Raw genomic sequence first — 24,865 nt, forward strand, 5'->3', positions numbered from 1 at the left:
AAGCACACTGTCTCTTCTCTGTTCGAGCGAGATTAAGGAAGTCTGGCTACGCCACAGCTGTGTCCGCTTTCCGCCATCGCTGATATCCACTGCACTGCTACTGCTGCTGCTAAGGAATGACTGCTGTTGTCGCTGTCTAGAACTATTATGAGCGGCTTCGACTGAAACAGGCTCTTTTATAGGCCAAATAGCATGTTTAAAATTGCAAACTATATGATTCTGTCGACCGTGCTTGGGAAGCAATCATATAACGACCAATCAGAGGTCGAATTTTTTGTTTTGACAAGGCTTGACTATTTTCAATAGTACAATAGTGTGAATAATAAAATTACAATTATCTTCTTTTGGGAAGAATCTTAAAAGATTTTCCAATCTATTGCTGCAAGAACGAAGGAAATCCATCGAATACTAACCGATTTATTAGCATTTGAAATTGGACATATTTTTCACTTTTTTCGGTTTTAGATTTTCATTTCACATCCCTATGTAGCCGAACTTCCTGAGAGAAGTATTCTACTTAAAAAAAAATCTAGTTTCAACCGCTCTTCAAAGAGAAACAATTATTTCCAATCCATTCAATTGTTTCAATCAACCGAAGTGGTAACCTGTTAACCCTCCCAAACTAGACACGAGCAGCTTGCCACCGATTAAAACGCGTTGTTTTTTTCTTTTCAAATGTTTTTTTTTGTTGGACAATTCAACTTGACGCCATCATCCTGTTAGCAGCAGTCGTCAGCATTTTTTTTGTTTTTCTCTGCATTAGGCCGAAACAATCAACTTCATTCAATTCGAAACCAGGAGAGCCCGTTGAAGTTACGGCTATCGAGGAAAGCATCTTTTGTTGACTGCATCGCCGACTGCACTTCACACCTATCGGTATACCGTCAAATGGGGTGTCTCTGGAGTATCCTTTAACAGTAGTTTAAGCTGCATAATCCATATTAAGCAAATGAAATGTTCAATTCCGAAGAAGCGCTAGGTTAGCGGTATGATACAAAACATTTTTAATTCAGTGCAATCTTGCATGTTTTCATCGTCTGCAAGCAAATTGAATGTACTTGATGATGACTATGCAGTTTCGAGACACACTTAGCAAGTAAGCACTTACGGCCTTACTCGGATGACATGATAGAGATTGTATTGATTATGTTCATAACATTGTTTCACATCCATCACAAAATAATGTTTCTGCGACTTACTGGATCTGCAGGCAAGGAAAAAAAAGAATAAGGTCCATTGGTGGGTTTGGGTAAAGTTATCAATTAAGTTTCTCAAAATGAAAACTCTGCTAAGTTTAGAAAATTCTGTTACCAATTCCACCAAAAAACTGCAATCAATCAGTATCCTCAATAACATTGATGTTTACCACACAAAGTTACCTCGCTTTCAGGCTATATATATTTTCCACAGTACTGAATAATCATAGCAATGTTATGACGATAAACAAACTTTCATTATACATAATTAAAAATATGTTTTCGGCTCATTTCAACAGGAACTAAGACTTCCTGAAGCAAAACTACTACACGAAAATTACTGCGACATGCTGCTGAACCAAACTCGATTGTACCGTAATTGGTTTACAGCTTCTCGTACCTCCAGAGTTTACGGAGCAGCCCGTCCCTGTTTCTGGCTGGTGAAGTGCGCGAAATTCGATACGTTCCGGCGCGTTCGCGACGGTAATGTTTGTTTGCACAAACGAGAGCCGCCCGGCGTCTTTAGGTCGTAGAACTGGGAGACGAAAATTTAAATATGTCACGAGACAACAACAAGGTGGATCCGAGTCATCCACCGTACACAAGTAACGGTTCTTCGCTTATGATTTCACCCAAGTCACCAGCAAGCAGCTTGGCATGGCAGTAACAGGTCCAGCACATGTTATATATCGAAGTTGGATCGCTTATTTCGCGGTTGGATCAAATGCAGTTTTCGGTCTATAAATCACACAAATCCATCAGAGATAGTTTTAACAGTCTGAACTGATATGAATCATTCAAATTTCTAATAACGATTAAACTAAACTCAAGTTTGCATATCCGTACCCGCACCAGGAAGTTCCCAATTACTATTAAATAGATTAAACCTTTAATTTTTCTTCTGCCAGCCATGTCACACCGCCACTCCCTGCCTCAATTACCATCAACCGTACAATTTTTATTGCACATTCTTTGGAATTACCCTCAATCGGTTGTACAAACGCGAAAAAATACGAACAAAATCACGTGCTCGGATCAAAACAGAGAGTCCCGCACCAGTTTATTGGAGAAAAAACCGTGCAGTGCACCAACCGAAGACGACGCCAGGAGAGAGGTAGTTAAATTCGTGAGAAAGGTGAGAAAGTAAGCCGCGCAGACTCGAGTTAGGGCAACGCGCTTTTGTTTACGATGTGCCGGCCGTCGCGCAACTATTGTGCTTTGTTGTGCGGTAGCGTCAACATCGAGCGAACAACCGGTCCCGGTTGCAATCGCCAGCGCCGTCGTCGTCATCATCGATAGGAACTTTTGCGCCAGGTGATTCAAGTGCTCCGGTATATTGGTGGATCCGTTTGTTTCTCGCCTTTTTGGACGATTTGGTTGGCCGGGGAGAAGTTATTTTATCGCGTTATTCGCGTTTTTGTCTGGATCACACGCGACTACGATCACGATCGGTGTTTCGAGTATTTTCCGCTTTTCGGTGCTAATTGGTCCATTACGCGACGGATGTGAACTTTTTTGTTTTTCGTTTTCTATCGTAATTAAGTTTGTGGGTGTGCGATTGCTGCAGACACCGAATCAGTGGGGGAAATTGTGTTGTATGGTTAACGGGCTGGAGATTCCAGCAGGTCCTGTAGTGTTGATAATAAGCATGATTAAACAAATCAGTGTTCATTTCCGTTAGTGAAGTTCAGAGTAGAGTGGAAGTACGAAATAATTAATTGATGGATTAAGACAAGGCGGCAGGGCTTACTAGGAAATAAATAACAAATCAACAAACGCAACAAGTGGATTAAATTGGATTAAAAATCTCACCATCTTCAAAGCATTGTCAGTGGCTGCCAAAATCGAAACCTTCGAAAGTAGGTGCAACCGAAAACCCGAAAGTTGGCATTGTTGGTAACAAATCTCGTTCGGTGGAGCTTTGCAAGCAGACTTCAAACAACCGAGTCGTTATTATTTTGTGGTTCGCGAAGAAATATCATTCGACAACCCGGGGCGGAAAACTTGTGACGTGATCTGAGCTAGCTGGATATAAATAGAGTGTAAAAAGGTGGTAACAAATTGCGGATGCAGGCTCGTCGTCTAGAGTATGATCAATAAAGGTTTGTGATTTATTATTATGAAGTGGATTTAAGCTTGAAAAAAATAATGACGGAGGATGTGACAATCGCATTTACTTTCACGTGCGGCGGAATCTTCCGTTTTGTCTGGAAAGTGAAGATATAACGTTCACCAGATGGATGGAATGTAGGGTGAAGGGTGTAGAAAACATAATTTACTAATAATTATATTACAACAATTCAATTTTTATTTCGTGTGTTCAAATATCGAATAAATCAGTTTCATATCACTTTCACCTGGTTTTCAGGTTACGAATGGTTATAAAACTAACCCCAACAGGACTTATAGAAATCATAACAATCATTTTTATAAAACCTGAACACTGAAACAGCTAATATAAGACGGTTGCTGTCAAACAATGAACCGCTATTGAAGTAATAGGTTGCTTTCAAACGAGTTTAAAAAGATTAAGGGTTATTTAAAAGTAAAAAATTGCCATGAAAACTAATAGAAGCTGTGAACTAACTATTCAAACAAAAGAAATCAAAATAAAAAAAAGTTTAGCTTGCCCTTGGGTGCTTTGCAAACATTATCACGACAGTTTCTTTGTTGATCCTTCAATTTTATATTTGCATGATATATTATATACCCTCCAGTTGGCCCGTAGTGGCTAGCCACTTTCAAATGCGTTTTGAACTATTATAAGTTGGTATTTAATCTAAAATGAAAAATTTTTTTTTGAAATATCGAGTTTAAGTTCAAGATGTAACTATGACACTATCAACAATTCGATGCAGATGGCCAGCGCTGGTTTAAAACCTAATTAACTATCTAAACTGCGATAAATTCTTCGTTCAGTAGATCGTGGATTGATTGCTTACTCGAAAACGAATCTGCATCTCGCTCCTTATACGGGTCCACTGCATAGCTGTTTCCTCCAATATCTAAAGACTTTTTCGCCATTATTATTTTTATTTTCGAAAAATTGTTTTCTAACGATTTAATTTTTTTTTAAATTACATAACTTGAATAATAGTTCATTTTCTCAATTGTTTGCTGTTACATATGTTATATTCAAACTAAACTTACAAAATAACTAAAATGAATGTGATTGAAAAAAAAACAATTTACAAAAACCATTGCTCATGAAAAAATACTGGATTGCTCAAAAAAATATTCACAAATGCAAAAGTTTGTCTCTACAATTTGTTATTAACAATAGCAAAGCTTGGAACAACGAAGTACTGCCCTCTTTTAATCATTGTTCAAATCCCTCTCTAATACTCCGATATAACTTCACACATGATATGACGCGCATGAAACATCTGTCATCTGCGTTCCATCACAAAAACCTTTTATAGTGTTGCGTAACAACATAACAATCTTCATCACCACCACCTTTGTCTACTTCTTCGTTTTTGTCTACTTCTACATAAGTAAACAAATATTATTTGATAAAAAATTAAAAAATCACAAGAGGGTTGTGTGCAAAGCCACGACCGCAAGGATGAAGTAGAATACTTTTATAAGAAAGATAACCCGGCTGCTTGCGTGTCAGTCATTTTTTCTAGTAACTTAATGTTGACTGCTTATTGGCAGTATTGAAAATTCTGTGCAAATGAAGTTGAAGTATTACTCAATTTAAGTTTGCACATATAAATACCACCTCACTGAACAGGAAAAGAACAAACTCTTTGCGGCGCAAACAAGTTTCAACAGTCAGAGTATATGTACATGTGAATTCAAAATAAGATAATTAACTTTTGGTTAAAGCACAGAACGATAAAATATTAAATCTTCAATTTATTTGTTTGGTTGTCCTAAAGAGGACAGTTTGTTGTTGAATTTGAAATAGGATATGACGCTGATTGCATCTCTGTGTTACGCCGATAGCGGGAGTTATGGTGAACTTGTGTATGACGATGCATTGTATTACCTGTTTTATTGAATGGGAGAAAGAGGAATATTGTAAAATTTTGTAAACATTTAACTCAAACAATATCACCAAACCGTAGTCAACTCTTGACAACAAAGTTGAAGGCTATTTTCACACTGAAAATCAGACAGCCAGCAGAAGTTTTGATTACCAAAATCCAGAATGCCGAACAGCCGTAAAGAGACCTGTTTATTTACCTACGGCAAGTTTCTCGCCCCATCGCTCGCGTTCGCGTTCACCATGGCAGAAGCCTTTGTCTTTGGTTATGCTGATCGCAGCCTTTGCGCTGCCCCTACAGTGGGGGGTTTACTAAATAAAGTAGAAATTAGACAACTACAATAGAATTTGACTGCACCCCGCACAGAACGTCTGCTTGTGTTGATGCCAGAAAATTATTAACCTTCAATTACTTGTTTATTTGCCTTGAAAAAGATATTTTGCGGTTCAAAATCGGTTGCTGATCGCAGATTTGAATTGCTAGGATCCAACTCAGAATGCTTGCTTGCGTTGTCAAAAATCATTAACTTTCAATGACTTGTTTATTTGCCTTGAAAAAGGCATTTTGATGTTCGAAATTGGATTTCTTGATGGCAATCTTCATGCTGCCCCAACACGGGGGGAATAATGGCAGTCTGGCAACACACGCTGAGAAGAACCGCGCTGCTCCTGAGACGTGGTGACCAACCACAGGGCTAGTGCTGCTGCTAAGGAAGGATGACGGCTGTTGTCGCTGTCTAGAACTAATTTGAGCGGCTTCGGCTGAAGCAGGCTCTCACATAGGCCAAATAGCATGTTTTCAATTGCAAGGTATATGATTCTGTCGACCGTGCTTGGGAAGCAAGCATATAACGACCAATCAGAGGTCGAATTTTTCGTTTTGACAAGGCTTCACTAATTTCAATAGTACAATAGTGTGAATAATAAAATTACAATTATCTTCTGTTGGGAAGAATCTTAGAAGATTTTCCAATCTATTGCTGCAAGAACGAAGGAAATCCATCGAATACTAACCGATTTATTAGCATTTGAAATTGGACATATTTTTCACTTTTTTCGGTTTTAGATTTTCATTTCACATCCCTATGTAGCCGAACTTCCTGAGAGAAGTATTCTACTTCAAAAAAAGTTGGCTTACTGTACGCATTTGCAGGATAGTAGATAAACCTATGTTTAATTTTTAAAAACTTTGAAAATTTTATGTCGATATATCAAAATATCTTAAATCAAAACTGTTGATCAGATTTTACATAATGTTCAAATATAATGGCCAATAGCTTAACCAGAGCCCGGCGCAAAGAAATCAGTTTTGACCTCAAAAAATGAACTTCAAACTCTTATCACTCATCAACTATAAGCATAATCAACACAAACTGTATTGCAAATTAAAGATCAATTAAAGATTTCATCGTGAAAATTTTCAAGTATAATTGTTGAACTTGAATCAAAGTTTGACTGTGAAATTTTCACGTATCAGCAAAACTATTATCCCTTTCTCCGTACATCTTGAACGTTGTAATATACTTAATGAATTAATTTGGGGTACAATATGTGCAGCATGTCTTGTGTAGGTTAAATGTCTTTTCTATTTTTCAAAATATCGAAAAATAGCTATATCGCTTTATCTTTGAGTACAACTTCTTGAGAATATTTTGGTAAATTTTGTTAGAGCTTTAAGTAATAGGGAGAAAGTTGGATAGATTTCAAGTGCGGCTTGTCACGGCGCCGTAAGCTAAACTTGAAACTCGATATGGTGTTTTGCATAAAAGGGCTTTGCCGAGTCATAGCCGGTTTTCTTTAATTTTTTATAAATGTTCGTTATTCACGTCTTCGCTCGTAATTTATATTTTTAATAAACAAACAACTTTTTGCTATCGAATAACTGTACTATTGAAAAATAACAATTTCAATGCATATAAAAATTGCTACACACTTTAAAGAAACCAAACTGCTTATTTTCTTGACTTTTTCATAGTCTATCCTCAATGAACTACAACAGGTACTGCCTTATTCCATAACTTGACAACCTAATTTTGATGGTAATGCCATGACATTACAGAACTTATTGGACATGTAACTATAAAGTAATGTTCATAATCAACTGACAGTGGTTTGGCTAATTTAAAATATCATTTACATGCTTGATATCTTTGATACTATGTCTTTCTTACATCTTAAAATTGCCTTCCGCCTTTTATTACATTTTTGGCGGTTTTTGCCGATGCACCTGTATCAGAACCTTTAGCCATGTGCTAATTTAACACGTGTGCCGAATATTAGTTAAAACGCAGTTAGCTTTGATTTCCTTAAGACTGGTTTCATACCAGGCGAGAGGAGGTGAGTGGAGGGTTAAAAGCAAAGGTAATTTGTAGTCAGAAGAGGAGTGTTTGCGTTGCTACATACAAAAAAATAACAAACTTTAGTGTGCCTCAGGTTCAGAGTTTGCTTGGGAAAAAGACAATTTGAGTAACTTTCGTTTGTCGTGCGCGCGACTGAAAGACAAGCAAACTATATATATTCCGATTAGCAGTGTTTCACACACCGAACCTGAGCGTGATGCTTACCTACAATAATTGAGATGGCAGTTTCGCTAAAATAGCTTATCGAAACTCCTAACTAACACTCTGTGAGTCTTATGCGTATATTGATCTGATAAAATTTAAACTCCCTTATTTTCTCTCTCATTTGTATTGAATCGGAAATAAGTGAACATAATAGTTTTATCGCACAGACATTCGAAGTTTCAAGAGAATTCATTCTTTCTTTTGTAATAAAAACTTAATTGAAGTAATACAAATATTTTGATTGCTAGCTTTTCAACATTCTCTCAATATTTCTGATGAACAAAGTAAGTTGTAACATTGACAAAAGTTGACATATTTTGGAGGTGTTTATGGTTATTTTTTTTTTGATTACTTGCAGTTAGGAGAAGCTTGACGAACTGATAAAACATTATAACTAATTATGCAATTTATTCTTCAAATAAATAAATGCGGTCATTATTAGCCTAAAAATAGCAATTTGCTTAGTAAACTGGTCAAAATCGTTACCAAAACGCGTAGTTGACACAAATTCCTATAAATGCATAAAGATACAGAGGAGCAAATCCCTGCAAATGTACTATGCTATAGCAAATCACTGAAAATATTGAGCTTAAAATCGATTGGAAAAGCAGCAGCAAAGCAACCACGAGCTCGTTTGCTATTCGCAATTAATTTAAGACCCATGTTGTAAGTAGCCCTACCATTTTTCAAGTTACGTCATTTTCCCACTTTTGCAAGATGCAAAGAAATTTTTTCCGTTTGTATCACGAATGCACCAAAAAACCAGCGTTGAACTATCCCAATGGAGCTTTCCGCCAAGCAACAAACGAACACGTGTTGTCGTGTTGCTTGACAGGAAGACAATCAAATTCTTCCCGTGTTAGATGAATGCAGATAGCAAGAGGGCAGCACTCTCTGTCACGACTGCGGCTCAAGGATAACAGAGTTTTGTTCTAAGCTCAAAATGCTGCTGTGAGGTGAAAAGGTGTTGCTAAAGTCGTTTTAATGTTTTGAGTAAGGTGTAATTTTTTTTTATTGATCCAAAAGAACAACAGATTAACTACGACCATCATATTGATTAACTTTTGTGACAGGCTTTAATTGTTGTACACAGATTACGAGGTACCTGTATTCATTGACGGAGTAATGCTGTGCCCCAATTTGGTATCTTATAGTCAAATAGACTAACGACCGTTTTGGGATTAGAGTTCCATACCTGATATGGAGTGCAAAGAAATATTCTATACGATTAGTAACCCTGGAGAGAAGATAATGTTAAGGGTTGCTGGAACACAGTTGTCGATAGAGCATTGGTCTGGTAATGATATTTCTCAACAGATATCGAGTTGAGTAGATAGAAAAAAGTATCCAAGACACGACCACATAAATGACGTAGAACTACGTACACTAATAACAAATGCATTGAGTGTTTCATTACCCTAGTAACACAACTGTTTTTATCAAAGTTTTATAGCGCTTTTTTGGCTTTATTTAGCGCTATAAAGCTTTGATAAAACCAATATTTTTACTTGGGTAATGAGTTATAATGTCTACTAATGAAGGGTTGTGAAGTTCGTGAACCGGTTTCAGCAGTTAGCAGATCGTGCCGAGTTAAAAACCATACACAGCACACACACAAATCATACCATATCATAGTCACACACACATCATACCATATCATTATACCATACACACATCATACCATATCATACACACATACACACATACACACATGATACCATATCATACACACACAGCAAGCAAGCGACCAATCAGCGGACGTCATTTTTATTTCAATAAGGCTTGACAATTTTCAATAGTGCAATAGTTCGTAGATTCAAACAACATATTTCTGCATTTGGGCAGATGCGTGTATAGTTTTCCAATCGATTGCTGCAAGAATGAAGAAAATCGGTTGAAAACCAACCGACCTATAAGCATTTGAAAAGGGACAGATTTCGTCCCAGTTTTTCAGTTTGCATCCTTGTGTGGTATGCTAAAGTAAAACGTAGTTCTACGTCAAAAGGCGTTTTGCTGTTCAAAATCGGTTGCTGATCGCAACCTTTGTGCCCCAACAGTGGGGGAGTTAAGATACACGGATAACATGCACTGTGGAAGCTATTTCACCTTCTGTAAATTAGACGGCCGCGACAGATGTAACTGCTAGAATCCGCACAGAATACTTGCTTACGTTGTCAAAAATTATTAACTTTCAATGACTTGTTTATTTGCCTTGAAAAAAGGCATTTTGCTGTTCAAAATTGGATTTGGTGATGACGATCTTTATGCTGCCCTAACAGTGGGGGAATGAGGGCAGTCGGGCGAGGCACGCTGAGAAGAACCGCGCTGCTACTGAGACATGGTGACCAACCACAGCGCAAGTGATTTATTTAATTTGAAGGCAGCCACAGGCGCAACGCGCTGTTACTTCTGAGTGCTGTATCTGCTTCTACTGCTGTCAACGTTGTGGACGGTCCATCCAGCTCACCTTCCGACTAATGAATGTAACTAGTTTTCCCAGAAACACTCTTTTATAGCCGAAGAGTGCTACGTGATAGGCCACGCCCTTTTGTTCAGTTGTCTAATTCTCTAATATTCTCTAGACGAATTATTCCACAATTCGCATTCGATATTTGTTTCCAGCGAATAAACACCGATGGTGCTCTCACACACGCAACGGTTTTAACCCGTATTTTATTGCGGTTTGTAACATCAAGCGATTTCGTTTGCTCGTTGTTGCGTGTTGCATCATGTTGCAACTTGACAGCTGGGAGACGACGAAATTCTGTTAATGCTGATTGATTGAATCGACTTCATATTAGCTCTGCATATTCGAATTAACTGCCTTTGTGAATGCGTTCTAACAGGGCAGTTTGTTATTCAAAATCGGTTATGTTGATCGCAGCCTTTGTGCTGTCCCAACAGTGGGGGTATTAACTAAATAAACTACAACAGAATTTGATTGCTAGGATCCCGCGAAGAATGTTTGCTTGTGTTGATGCTAGGAAATTTTCACCCTTCAATTACTTGTTTATTTGCCTTGAAAAAAAGCATTTTGCTGTTCAAAATTGGATTTGGTGATGACGATCTTCATGCTGCCCTAACACGGGGGAATAATGGCAGTCTGGCGACACATGCTGAGAAGAACCGCGCTGCTCCTGAGACGTGGTGACCAACCACAGGGCTAATGCTGCTGCTAAGGAAGGACGACTGCTGTTGACAACTTGTCGCTGTCCAGAACTATTATGAGCGACTTCGGCTGAAACAGGCTCTTATATAGGCCAAATAGCATGTTTTCAATTGCAAGGTATATGATTCTGTCGACCGTGCTTGGGAAGCAATCATATAACGACCAATCAGAGGACGTAATTTGCGTTTAAACAAGGCTTGACAATTACCAATAGTACAATAGTTTGCATAATCAATCAACAATTTTCTACATTTGGGTGGATGCGTGTATAATTTTCCAAACAATTGCTGCAAAAATGAAGGAAATCGGTTGAAAACAAACCGATTTATAAGCATTTAAAAAGGGACATATTTCGTCCCTTTTTCGTTAATAGTTTTCCTATTTACATCCCTATGAGGTAGGCTAAAGAAAAACGTAGCTCTACGTCAATAAACAGAGTAATATCCTCAAACGAATGACAGTGTGCATTTTTTCGCTGCGCGAATTTCATTTTACCATCTGTTCTTTGTGCAAAAGCCCTTTGTCGTTGTAAATTTTTGAGCGAAAGCTTACTGCGACGCACACTACCGAAGTGAACCAAATAAAAGTGTTTCAATCCCTTACCGTTTCTTGTTTCCGTGTTCGTAGTCTAGGTAGTTTGGTCTTGTTTCCGTGTTCGTAGTCTAGGTCTTTGCCGATTAGTCCGTTCCGTATTTCTAATTTCGTTGTTCATGGTTAGTTGAGGTTTCAGTATGCTACCGTACCAGAGGGCCGCGATACCTAAATCCTGCTGATGGGGCTAACAGCATTTCTTTCTCGCTCGCTCCGACACTGACACTGTTTAGGCCGCTCCTTCTGAAGATCAGGGGAAATTACATAGAGCCCATTACGCATGTTGACGTCGTGGTTCTGAAATAAATCCAAATTACATTTTTGGTCGATTCACGGCTTCAAGATACCAACAAGGTTCCGAAACACCCATATAAGGTAGTATTTGAAAAACATCTCGATTCCGGAAGCATTCATATTCGGTGGAATTTGGTAATTTTTGGCAGTCCATAAGCCGGAAGTTTGGAGTTGATTTCTGGTTTGTTAGGTATAATTTTGATCCCAGAAATAAGCATATTGGATCGGTCATCTCTGTCCGTTTTTCGAAAATTGGAAGCCACCTTCTTGAATTTTAAAATGGCATCGGGAGTTAAATTCCAATCACAAGGCATCGTCTTGCTTGCACAGCAGTATGTGCAGTTAGGGATGAGCAATAGAATAAGTCGGCAGTGGAATGTGATACGATATAGATTGTGGAACAGTACCACCGTCCCCCGTAGTTTAATTGGTCAAAACACCATGCCGGAGACAAGGAGATTGCGGGTTCAAGTCCCGTCGGGATGCGGTATATTTTTCCAAACCTGTATCATATTTCCAGTTCGCTTATTTTTCGCTCTCCCTTCTTCACATATTGTCTGCTTAATGAACTTGTGTGTTAACGGGAAAAAGCCGTTGTTAAAAATACAAATTTAGTTCGAAAAAAAGGCATCATCTCGTTTCCAAAAATACCCTTATTAGGTGATGTTCGCTTTTTTCAGACTGGATCATAGCCATCGCCGTTTCCGGCCTTGTTTTCAGCAATGATTGGTCTACATTTTTCAATAATACAAAAGTTGACATCATGAAATCACAATTTTACTCATTTTGGATCACTGCAAAACTGAAGAAAATCCGTTAAAAACTGGCTGAGTTATAGGCATTTGACGTTGGATAATTTTCGTGAGGCTCTCAATGTTGTCAATATACGGTACTGCTTTAATTAGAAATATATCGAGTCCTTACATAAACGGTTTGTCTTAGTTCTTACAAAACTGGAAAATAAGCTAATTATGCCTTCTCTCACCTCTCTGGGCTTTAGTGACGCCAGATAAAACCTTGTCCAACAATCGTCATTGCGGATAGCCCACACTGCAGATGACGCGAGATGCATCACGTGTTATTATTATCTCTTGCAGTGTTCCCCATCAGTTTTAACACTTCAGTAACAAGGTACTCCTTCATGGCCGCCAGATTGACAGGTACTCCAGCACCAACGAGCATAATTTTCATTATCCAGCAGAAGATAAATTCGACTTACCGCGAGTTAAAGCCCAACATGAAATGAACGGGACCTTGTCATTTCATTGACTTTGCCTTTTTTGCCACGATCGGACAATGTTACTTGCAAATTTGATTGCACGGAATAACGAGAACTGTTTCAAAAAAACGTCGAATGGTTGAAAATTAGCGTTAAAAATACATATTTGGGTCTCTCATGTACATATCGATTGGACTAGAAAAAAGTGAGACACACAAAAATAATCACATGAAAAAATCAGTTTAAATCGGATACTACTTAAATTTTCAGGGATTTTGCATAATTTATTTATTAAAACTCCTCCCCAAGCTGAATGCTCGTACATTTCTCTTGACACTGCCTATGCGATCTAGGGCTAGGCATTGCCCATGTTCCTTGCACAATTTCTTCCAGTTTTTCTCTAGAGCTTCATCTGTTTTGAATGTTTTTCCGCTTCTCTTCAACTTCTTTTTTATTATTGACCAATTTTTTTTCGATCGGACGAAGTTCTGGTGAATTTGACGGGTTCACCTCCTTCGGGACCATATAACGGCCTTCGCTTTGTACCAATCCATTACAAGTTTGGCGTAATAGCACGAAACGAGATTCTGCTGGAACAGCGTGGGACCACGGTGAGAGCGGAAAAAAGGCAGCAAGCGTTTATGGTCCTGGTTGTAACGAACGGCTTGCTGTACTGTCCGTACTCACAGAGCTCCTGCCACAACAGGTACTCATTCGCAAATTTGTCCGTTTTTCACTTCTGGAACTTTTCCTGAACCTCCATGCGGGACGTACCGACTAAAAAAACTCGAGGCCGGGGATTTGTTTGGTGTCCGCCTCCATGTATGTCTCCTCGTCCGTGACGAGACAGCCTGGCTTGACCAGCCCCTCACGGTACCGTATTTTGCTTGTGAGTCCGGTTTGGCGCCTTCCTGACTTTGAAAACACGAAGACCAGCCCGTTTCATTTACTGCTGGACGAACCACTTCGACGAATTGACCTTTTTGGCCACGTCTCGGGTGGAAAGGTTCAGGTTCTTCTTGAAGTACTGCCTTATTTTCTGCGCATTCTCTGGGTATTCCGTTTTTGGTTTTCGGCCGCTTCCAGCGCACTGCTCGATGGTTTTCGTCTCCAGGAACATTTTTACAACGCGGGACACAGTGGAATGGTAGATTCCAAGCCTTTCCCAGTCCGCACAAATGACATGTTGGTGACCTTAAAGAGAAGATTCATATTCGTATGAAGAATATGTTCTGTAAATGGTCAGGAATGCTGAAAAAGCGTCCAAAAGGCGTGGCTTGGAGCCTTATACAAACTTTTAGTAATTGTCACAAAGTGGTTTGTTAGAAATTTTCTACATCTACATATTTTCAACTTGGTGATATTTAGAGGAAAAACCAGAAACATTTCTATTTTTTTTAAATTGTCACCGCGAGACATATTTTTATCAACACAGTCATGAATATTTTTCGTGACAAAGTTCTAAAATAAAACATACTATTCGTGACCAACTCACGAACATTGCTATTTTAGTGTTTTTTTATTTCGCCGGTGAAATTTAGAAATGATTGAGTGTGTGTATATGAGTAATAACATAGAACAAGTGGAAATTTCGATAAATGCTAAGAGCTATTTACAAATGCAATCCCATTTTCATGGAGAAATTATATCGCCTACCCCTTAAAATTTTCACGCGCCTTCAAAAAAATTAGGTTTTAAATAGTATTCGTAAAATTTATAATATTTCAGAAATACGAAAAAATAATTTTGTTGATCTCTTAAGGCAAATGTCTATTTATAAGTGACTACTGTTGTAATCTTGCTACAAAATACATGAAAATTTTCAAGGAAAACGTCTAAATCATATTATGGTTTAATATTTATTAAACTACTTTCGCCGCTTTTAGTAAGTATTTCCCCCTTTTTAGTGGGCCAACAAACTTCAGGTGTTCGTCACCAATTATTCTTGGTGACTTTTGTAAATAAGATGCATTCCTCCGGTTACAGATCTTTTCTTGATTCTTTAATAAAGATCAACTGATACGGGGACTCATTTGAGACAATACCAATCGAACGTTAGTTTAAGGGAATATGTAACATTAAATTGAACTTTTTTTTGTTATTCGGTTAGAAAAGGATAGTTACTAAAATCCCGCGGAACTTTCAGAGAGATCACATATTCTTCAATGACAACATTTGGCATATGTTTCCTTACGAAAGTCACGGTGACTAAATAGTAACAATTGTTGGTCAAAGCCCGATGTTTACTTTCTCTGATTTTTATTTAAACCAAAAGAAATGGTTACCAAAACCACTGTGACAATGTACCTTATAAGTTTTTACAAAAGATCACGAACTCTATTAAACAAAACTTTCGTCAAATATTTTCTTACAAAAGTCACAGTGAATCACTGGGGAAACTATTTCTATAAAATGTCACTGTGCATTTGTCAGAAAAATTTAAATGTACCTCTTAACTTCTTGGTGACTATTCTAAGACAAAAAGCCATTTGTACTTCAAATTATCACCGACTACATAATGGAAAAAATACTTTCGTTTCACAAGTGAAATGATTTCGTCTGTGACTCTTCAGAGAAAAATAAATAAATTGTAGTTCAATGATCACTGAAACAAAATAAAAGAAATATTTGTTTTTTGATCATAGCTTTAGTGTCTTTTGTAAGAAAATAAACACAAGTTTTTCTGAAAAAGGTAATGGTTAATCGATTACAAAAACTATTTCCATATTGTTTTTAAAACGTTCGGGGGACAACTGTAAGAAAAAAGTCCTATTTTATTCGTGACTCTCGTGCGGATTGGGTTTGCCGATCCATCTGTGCGACTGACCAGGATTATCGATCACCGCGTCCAAAATTCGCTGGTGTATTCTTCTCGGAAACTACCTGACAGATCGCGACGAAATTTTGCAGACATAAACAAAACATTCTAAACTAGTAACTAGAAACTAGTTTCATTATTTTTTACCCACACGATGAAAAGTTACGCCAAAAACAAAGTATCGCATTTTTTCCGAGGCCAATCTTTATCATAAGATTTTTACAATTTTATTGTGGAAATTTGGATTAGAGTAACAGAGGCACATCTACGTATAACTCAGTTTTTTGCGAATTTTGAAACGGGTTTTTATGAGATGGAACTTGACAATATTTGGCATAGTTTACCACTTAAAACTCAGAAAGGCAACATTTTGATATAATTAATATTTGAAATCGATTATCTGATCATGAAACAATTACCATAGTCAAAGCTCAAGAGGTTAACAATAATGTTGAATTCAAAGTTTAAAACTGGAAGCATTATACTGAGGAAAGGCTCGAATGGAACTGCTTTATACTGAGGAAAGGCAATGGAACTGCTACACTCCTCTTATCAACAGGAATTCTAGACTTTGTCTCAAGAATAAACTGTTAATTTACAAACAAATTTTTAGGCCAGCAATGTTATATGCAGTTCCCATCTGGACAAGTTGTTGTACAACCAGGAAGAAGACACTTCAAAGGATTCAGAATAAGCTTTTGAAAATGATTTTGAAGCGTCGTCCCTGGTTTAGCACGAACGAGCTACATAGGCTCACTAATGTAGAAACATTAGAAAATATGTCAAGCCAAATTATCAACAAATTCCGACAAAAATCGTTGCAATCCTCAATTGCAACGATTAGCTCACTTTATAGTCAGTAAGATAGTTTTAAGTTTATTTTAAGTTTTGTTTTATTCCTTTTTTTTCCTTGACAAGTAGGTTTAATAATTTTCCTTCAATTACATTAATTTAACTGCGAAAGCTAATAACATTCAATAATATAAAAAAGCGTACAAAAAAGCGTACATATATATATATATATATATATATATATATATATATATATATATATATATATATATATATATATATATATATATATATATATATATATATATATATATATATATATATATATATATATATATATATATATATATATATATATATATATATATATATAGTAGTATTAAAATGTAGTAGTGTTGAAATGTCACCATTTGTGGCAGAACACACAATACTTATTCTGAATAGATATTAGTACATAAATAAATCATTACGTACATTCCCCCCTCCTATTAAAAAAAAAAAAAAAAAACTGCTACATTACTTTGAAGCTCATTTTAAAGCTGCACACGAAACTGCATTGGAGCCCTGATCGCTCTATTTATATTGTGTCTTAGCTGTCAGTGGACATATGTTTTTTTTTTTTTTTTTATTCTCGCGTATTTTCCGTCGGTCTAGTTCCGCCACTGTTGTGGCCAATCACCGACGCCCAGGGAGGCGACTCCACACCCAGGACCCTAACTCACGACCCGTTTATTAACGGACCGGCGCCAACGGCTTTACTTCCTCATGCGATGGAAGGCGTGATCCCAGAGATTTTTCGCCTCAGAAAATCTCCCGGTGTCGGCTAGTATTGAATCTAGACCAGTTTGGGTTGGTTGTGAGTGGATCACGCCACCTCACAACCATCGACAGCTATGTCGGCGGTGGGATTCGAACCCAGGCGTCGAGCGTGGTTGGCGGAGACGTTATCAACCACACTAGGCCCCCGCTAGTGGACATATGTGTTACTTTTGTAATCAAGTGTTAACCGGAAAAATGGATTTCGAACTGAAACGTAGTGCAATGGTTGTCTTGTTCTGAGCTGGAAAACGACAAGACATAGTAAAAGGGCTGTAAATCAAGGAATATCAGAGAAAACTAAAAAACAAACAGGGAAAAATGTTAACCGAGACGCGATTCTTCTTTAAACGGCTTTTTAGCGCCAAAACGGATTTTTTTCAGCATGAAAGGCTAATGCTGTACCTTTACTGCTTGGTTTCATATCCGATCGAACCCTTTTTTCACAGGGATTTCAGAGTTGCGTTCATCTAAGTGGCACTTTTTGTGGTGAATGCTGAAAAATATCTGGGAAATTCATGTAACATTTCAAGGAATATCAAAGAAAATCAGGGAATTTAGTTGTGAAAATTTTTTCGCCACCCTGTCAACGTATCTGATCGAAGTCTCCGTCGGATTCGGAATGATAAATTTCAGACCAAACCCTACAAGAGCCAGGAGGTTCAAGGTTCAAGATAGAAACAACAACGAGTGAAAAGAGGGAAAGCACTGGTAAAGATGGCCGTAGACGGTAGGTTGAAGAATATCGTGTTTGCCGACGAGAAACTCTTCAGCGTACAAGAGTTCATGAATAGGAGTATGGTTACTAGAAAGATCAGGAACTCATGCCAGCTTGCTGACAGACACCAGGCGGCAAAAACTAGCATCGGTGCTGGTTAGGATCAGAGTGAATATCAACCAAAATACATATTGGGAACTAGTTCTACAGAATGTTGACGAACCGTTGGTAGGTCGTCATTTTGATACCGGGGATTGGGTTTTCGACTAAGACTCGGCGCCGGTTCACGAAGCGAATAAAACCAAGACTGAATTGGATTTTTTTTCACCGGACCTGAACCCTGTGGACTTTGCCGTATGTTGGTGGCTGAAGTCTGCTTTAAAAGCATAAAGGTGGGAGTATGTTGAAGCACCATCTGGCGGCAGCCTGGGATAAAATACCACAAAAGTACCTGTGGATCTCGTGCGATGCGTTCCTCGGTCGTTTGCGGCGAGTGGTTAAACCCAAGAGCGAACAAGTTTAACTTAACCAGACAATTTTCAAATTAAATAAATTGAATAAATTTGGAAGGTAAATGTTTTGATTTGATAAATTGATCTGTTTATTTCAATGTAGCACTTCAGATGTCGGACCCTGTAATACCCTCGAAGCGTCGGTGACGACGATGAATAAATTGAATAAGTTTCTTCACCAAAGCTTTGTACAAATGCGTAACATCATTCCACAACCAGACTGAGCACATACAGAAGTTTACGAAGAAAGAGAAGTTCTTTGGGTATTATCTGGGCTATTGGGTACTTCGATGGACACCTGAATGGCGAAACAGTGAACAAAAGCGGAGCAGGAACTGACCTAGGAGCACCAGCAGCGGAGGACCGAGTACCAGCCCCCTATATTCATAAAGTTCTTTGTGAGATCGGGAAGCTGAAAAACAATAAAGCCGCAGGCAAAGACGGACTGCCGAGCGAGCTCTTAAAACATGGAAGAGAGGCTGGAAGAGAGGCTGGCTAGAGCGCTGCACTGGGTCATTTCCAGGATTTGGGAGGAGGAAAAACTGCCACACGAGTGGATTGAGGGAGTCGTCTGTCCCATCTACAAGAAGGGCGACAAGCTGGAGTGCGGCAACTACAGCGGGATCTCGCTTATCAATGCCGCCTACAAAATACTCTCACAGATCCTGTTCCGTCGTCTATCACCTTCAACCAGGAAGTTCGTGGGTCAGTACCAAGTGGGTTTCATGGGAGCCCGTGCCACCACGGACCAGATCTTCTCAATCCGACAGACCTTACAGAAACGTCGCGAGTACAACGTGCCCACACATCACATCCTATGATACAGTCGATCGAGAACAGCTATGGCAGATCATGCACGACAACGGATTTCCGGATAAACTGACTCGATTGATCAGAGCCACCATGGCGCAAGTGATGTGCTACGTATGTGTTTCGAGGATACTCTCGAGTCCCTTTGAATCGCGCAGAGGGTTGAGACAAGGTGATGGACTTTCCTGTTTGCTGTTTAACATCGCCCTTGAGGGTGTGATCCGGGGGACGGGCATCGACAGGAGGAGCACGATTTTCACAAGGTCTGTTCAACTTCTGCGCTTTGCGGATGACTTCGACATCATATCACGTAACTTTGCGACGGCGGAGGAAACTTACGCCCGACTAAAAGTCGAAGCTGCAAGGATCGGACTGCGGATGAATGCGTCGAAAACAAAACACATGTGAGCGAGAGGCTCCAAGGAGAACAACATCAGCCTCCCAACTCAAGTCTCTGTAGACGATGATGAGCTTGAGGTGGTCGACGAGTTCGTGTATTTGGGGTCACTGGTGACCGCCGACAATAACACCAACAAAGAGATCCAGAGATGCATCCAGGCAGGAAATCGTGCCTATTTTTCACTTCGGAAGACACTTCGATCGAATCGAGTGCGACGACGCACGAAGTTGACGCTGTACAAAACCCTGATAAGACAGGTAGTCCTCTACGGGATCGAGACAACAACGCTTTTCGCGGAGAACGCTCTTGGAGTTTTCGAACGGAAGGTGCTGCGGACTATCTACGGTGGAGTACAGACGGACGACAGAGAATGGCGACGGCGCATGAACCATGAACTGCATGCGCTGCTCGGAGAGAATCCTATTGCACACCTGGCGAGAGTCAATAGGTTGCGGTGGGCCGGTCATGTCGTAAGGATGCCGGACGACAACCCTGTGAAATCACTTCTCTCCAGCAACCCTACCGGCATCAGAAATAGAGGGGCACAACGTGCACGATGGGTCGACCAGATCGAAGGAGACTTGCGGGTGATGCGACGCCTGGGGAACTGGCGACACACAGCCCAAAACCGAGCAACATGGCGACAAATTCTTGATACAGCACGAGCCACCACGGCTCTCGTCTGATTGGTAGGGTAATTGGGTAGAAATTTGGAATGTCATAACAATTATGTTAAACGAGTCGTTTGCTAGGGAAGAGTTTCCAAAAAGTTATTGTTTGTTCCATTGTCGAAAGTTCCAAACTCAAAGAAGCCAGCAGGTAGAAATATATGAGTGTGTATCCAGTTTAGGATAAGATGTTGGAAACTACCGTACAACGATAACCCTTTTGAGCTTTTAGACAGAAAACAAGATTCTGCTCCTTGAATTGTCTGGTTTTGGGAAAAACCACTCGTGCGAAACTCAATCGAATTATTCATGTACAGAGGAGTACGGATTTTTTGAATGACTTGTTTTTTCAAAGATTTACGAAATATATATCTATGTTTCAATAGTGCAGATTTTTGTCGGAAGTAGTACAAATGAAAAAGATTTTTGCAGTTCTCAGTACAGATGAAAATGTGGTAACACTGCGTAGATAGTACAGTAGGTTTCCATTTTTGGCATGCTTCGTTTTTGGCACACTCCGATTTTGGCAACATTTTATAGCACATAGTATACAATAATTTATACAACAAACTGAGCTGATTTTGGCACCCATTCTAGGTTGAAATTGATCCAACTGAAACTTTAAACATTCTACGCCTGATGGTTTTTAACGAGCTCAACTACCAACACTATTGATGTAACGATGGAATTCTTCCGCGAGGTCTCCTCGTCTTCTCTTTTATATGTTTTTCATTATGTAGGTATTTCAAATTAAGCAAGCGTAATTAAATGCAGTTCCCCTAGAATTATATATCACAGAGCGCAAAATTCAAGTTTTGAAAATCAATTAAAATTTTATCAAAAGACTAATTAGCCGTTACTCATCAAATGGGGAAAATTTACTCAATGAAAAGTCGTGCAACTTCTGGCCTTGACTCCAACTGTAAACAATGCGCTGTCATATATAACTGGTCTGGCATATAAAACCAACCGTCGTTTATACTCACTTGCTTTTAAATGGAACAAAAAGTTTGACGTCACAGACGCTGTTGTACAAGCGCTGCGAGAGAATCAAAATAATGACAAATTTGAAATTTGTTATTACTGTCCGTTATATACGACGGATTTTGTTAAAAACCTATTGAATCATGTAAATAAATAAATTTTCTTAATAGTTTTGGATTCTCAAATTGAATATATTAATGACAAAAAAGGTTTCCTTTGTTGGCACGGTCCCAGTTTTAGCAACTGAAATTTAAAATGTTGTTGCCAAAAACGGAAACTTACTGTATTCAATAACTTCATGCAGAATGTGAATTTTTTGACGTGAGACTACGTCTTTGTTTACTATACTGGGATGCATTCTGTAAAATTGGAAATGAAACTGGCAAATGTTGCGTCAGATTTCAAACGTTAATAACAGCATAACCACATGATGGATAACAATAACCAATATGTTGTTGGATAGATAAAATGTGTAACAATATTGTAATATGATAGTTATCACTCTAATTTCATTGTTAAGCGGTAAAATTGATAAAAAGTTTCAATGACAAATTTACGCGAATAATACCAATTACATGCGAGCATTCCTAGCACAGACGACGTGAATGGGCACCATCTGTTCCCTGTGATATTCCCTGTATCAATATCGAAATAAAAATCGACAGAGTCTCCCCGTCCCAATAAGTCAACTTATTATTGCTTCCATGAGCTTAGACCAATATGATGTCTTGAAGGTAAAAGTTTTCCTAAAAGTTTGAAACAATCCTCAACCTTGAACAATTTATAAACCTGCTTTCAGAACCTAATAAAAACTGATGTCTTGGAAGACAACAGGCCGGTAAAAGCAACAATACCAGTGAAGTGAAGAACCGCAGGTCTCTCTTCGTCTATGATTGCGGTGCTCTTCTATTCGTACATTTCAGCGGTACACTTCTATTTGTACTGCAGCGCTACTATTCGTACTACAGTGGTACACTTTTGTTCGTACATTTCTATTCGTGTGCAATCGAGGAAAAACTGCAATGCTGCTGTTGATGGTGATTGAAAGTTTATCTCATAAATATGATTACCATAAATTACTCAAAAAGTATTGTAAGATTTTGCAACGGATATTTATTTAATTTCATCTTCGATATTCGCTAAATAATTGTGACCGGATAGTATTAAATAAGTAAATTCTCAAATATACATATTTATAGAAGAGTAAGAGCCTGGAACCAACCATCCCTCTTGAAAAAAACCTGGCTAAAGAGATATTCAGTTGAAACCTCTCTAGGGAATTGTGATTGGCGATAATATCGGCCGGAGACAGAGAAGCTCGGAGTCCTAAACGTAAAATGAATGGTTGAAAAAGCACACACGAATGCTTGTGAATTTTTGGTTTATTTACTAAGATTGATTCTGTTTGCAGACTCTGTATATTTTGTAACAAAAGATCTCATAATTACAGTGTTCAGTCCCACGTCACCATTTCATTCAACCCTAAGGCTGTATACCTTGTAGTATTTAACGTAGAATTACGTCTCACGGCAATACATATGGGGGTACAAATTCAAAAACCGAAAACATCGAGAGCGTCACGAAAATTGTTCACTTTCGAGTGCTCAAAACACAGTCAGTTTCCAACAAGTTTTCTTTATTTCTGAGCTAGTGAAGTTGCGTAAAGAACCACCGCTAAATTGGGACTAATTTATCATCTTTAATGAACAACAATTCAGTAGCTTATGCTTTGCGCTGGCTACGTCCTTAAGGTCGGTTATGAAAGGAAAGAATGAAGTGTTACGATCCTTGTTGTCAGAGACCGAGCTCACCTCTCTGCATCTCTAACGACTGTAACGGAAAGGAACGGGCTTCTTTTGTCACCGTGGTCAGTGACAGATTTTTATACTTTTTTTATAGACACGCCTATATATAGATTTTGCTGCTCTTCTTCACCGAGCTTCGTTAGTTACCCTGTCAACTATCTGCAATTATAACTACTTTGTTTTCTGAGCGTTAGGAAAGGATCAAATAGGAGGGTAAGAGGGAGCCTGAGAATAAACCCATGCGGGATTTTAACAAAATTTTACGAAAAAAATTACGCAAAAATTACCATTGTTTTAGGGATTTCTGTTGCCACCAGAAGTAAAATTTAAGGCGAATCTGATCAGAGTAAAAGAGGATGTATAAATGTTTTGAAATCCAAGGAATTGAATGACATCAATATTTAATACAGTCATACCTCGATATAAGGCAACCGCGATTTAAGGCAACCTCGATATAACGTAACTTTTCAAAATGTATTGAAATTGAAAATAAATGATACAGCAACTGTTTTTGAGCTATAAATTGCTTCAAAAAAATGTTTGTAGTAAGTTTTGAAACCAATGAAACCAATGCGAAAATTGTCCAAAATGTGCATAAAGAAGGTTTAAAAATACTAATAGGTGATGGAAAATAGGTTTTCAGGCTTCCTTCAGTAACAATTCACAGTCTTGCATTATTTAAAAAAAATTGTTTTCTGCTTGGTCAATTTTCTCTAAATGGGCATAAGAAAGGTTTAAAAATACTGATAGGTGATGGAAAATAGGTTTTCGCACATCTGTGAGTAACCATAAACAGTCTTGCATCAATTCAAAATTTTTTGTTGCTTATTGAAAATTGTCCTAAATGGGCATAAGAATGGTAAAAAAAGGTGATGGGAAATTGGTTTTCGCGCAGCTTTGAGTAATCTCTTGTATCAATTGAAAGAAACATATTTTTTTTTGCTTCTGAAATTGATTTTAAATGGGCATAAGAAAGGTATAAAAATACTGATAGGTTATGGAAAATAGGTTTTCGCGCATTTTTGAGTAACCATTAACATTCTTGCATAAATTGAAAAAAAAAATTGCTTCGATATAACGTAACTCGATATAACGTAACAAAAATTAAAATAAAGTTGCCCTATATCGAGGTATGACTGTATTTCTTTTTACACATGACTTTAATGAACATACGCGTGAACAAGATTAAGAAAAAGAAAGACATGATGAATTTTACTAATCAAAATATCAAATTGATAACTGTTTTCTAAGCCTTCCATGTTCAAATAAAGCGTACGGGCCTGAAGATTCTTGTAGAAAAAGTTATTTACCTCAAACTGATTGTAGTTCTGACGAAGCAGAAGTATTGCTGCAAAAATCTGATATTGAGCTGAAATTTAAAACCTCATTATTTCCACCACCACTTGTATCACTTCGGGTTTTGTTATACAGAAAACGTTAGTTTTATCATGCAGACTCTTGAAATCTGCCCCAACTCTGCAACTCGGTAACATCACCGTCGTATTTGCGATTGTT

General features: G+C 38.3%; 1 protein-coding gene across 1 annotated transcript in view; it reads left to right on the top strand.

The window, feature by feature from the left end:
* The first annotated feature begins 2,464 nt into the window (after positions 1–2,464).
* LOC129719220 (uncharacterized) overlaps positions 2,465–24,865 on the top strand; it is a 43,836-nt gene continuing 21,435 nt past the window's right edge. Inside the window, exon 1 of the mRNA XM_055670738.1 lies at positions 2,465–3,298. The gene's annotated coding sequence lies outside the window, so the exon portion shown is untranslated. The remainder of the gene's footprint in view (positions 3,299–24,865) is intronic.

This window comes from Wyeomyia smithii, chromosome 1 (assembly GCF_029784165.1).
Source record: "Wyeomyia smithii strain HCP4-BCI-WySm-NY-G18 chromosome 1, ASM2978416v1, whole genome shotgun sequence".
Classification (NCBI taxonomy): Eukaryota; Metazoa; Arthropoda; class Insecta; order Diptera; family Culicidae; genus Wyeomyia; species Wyeomyia smithii.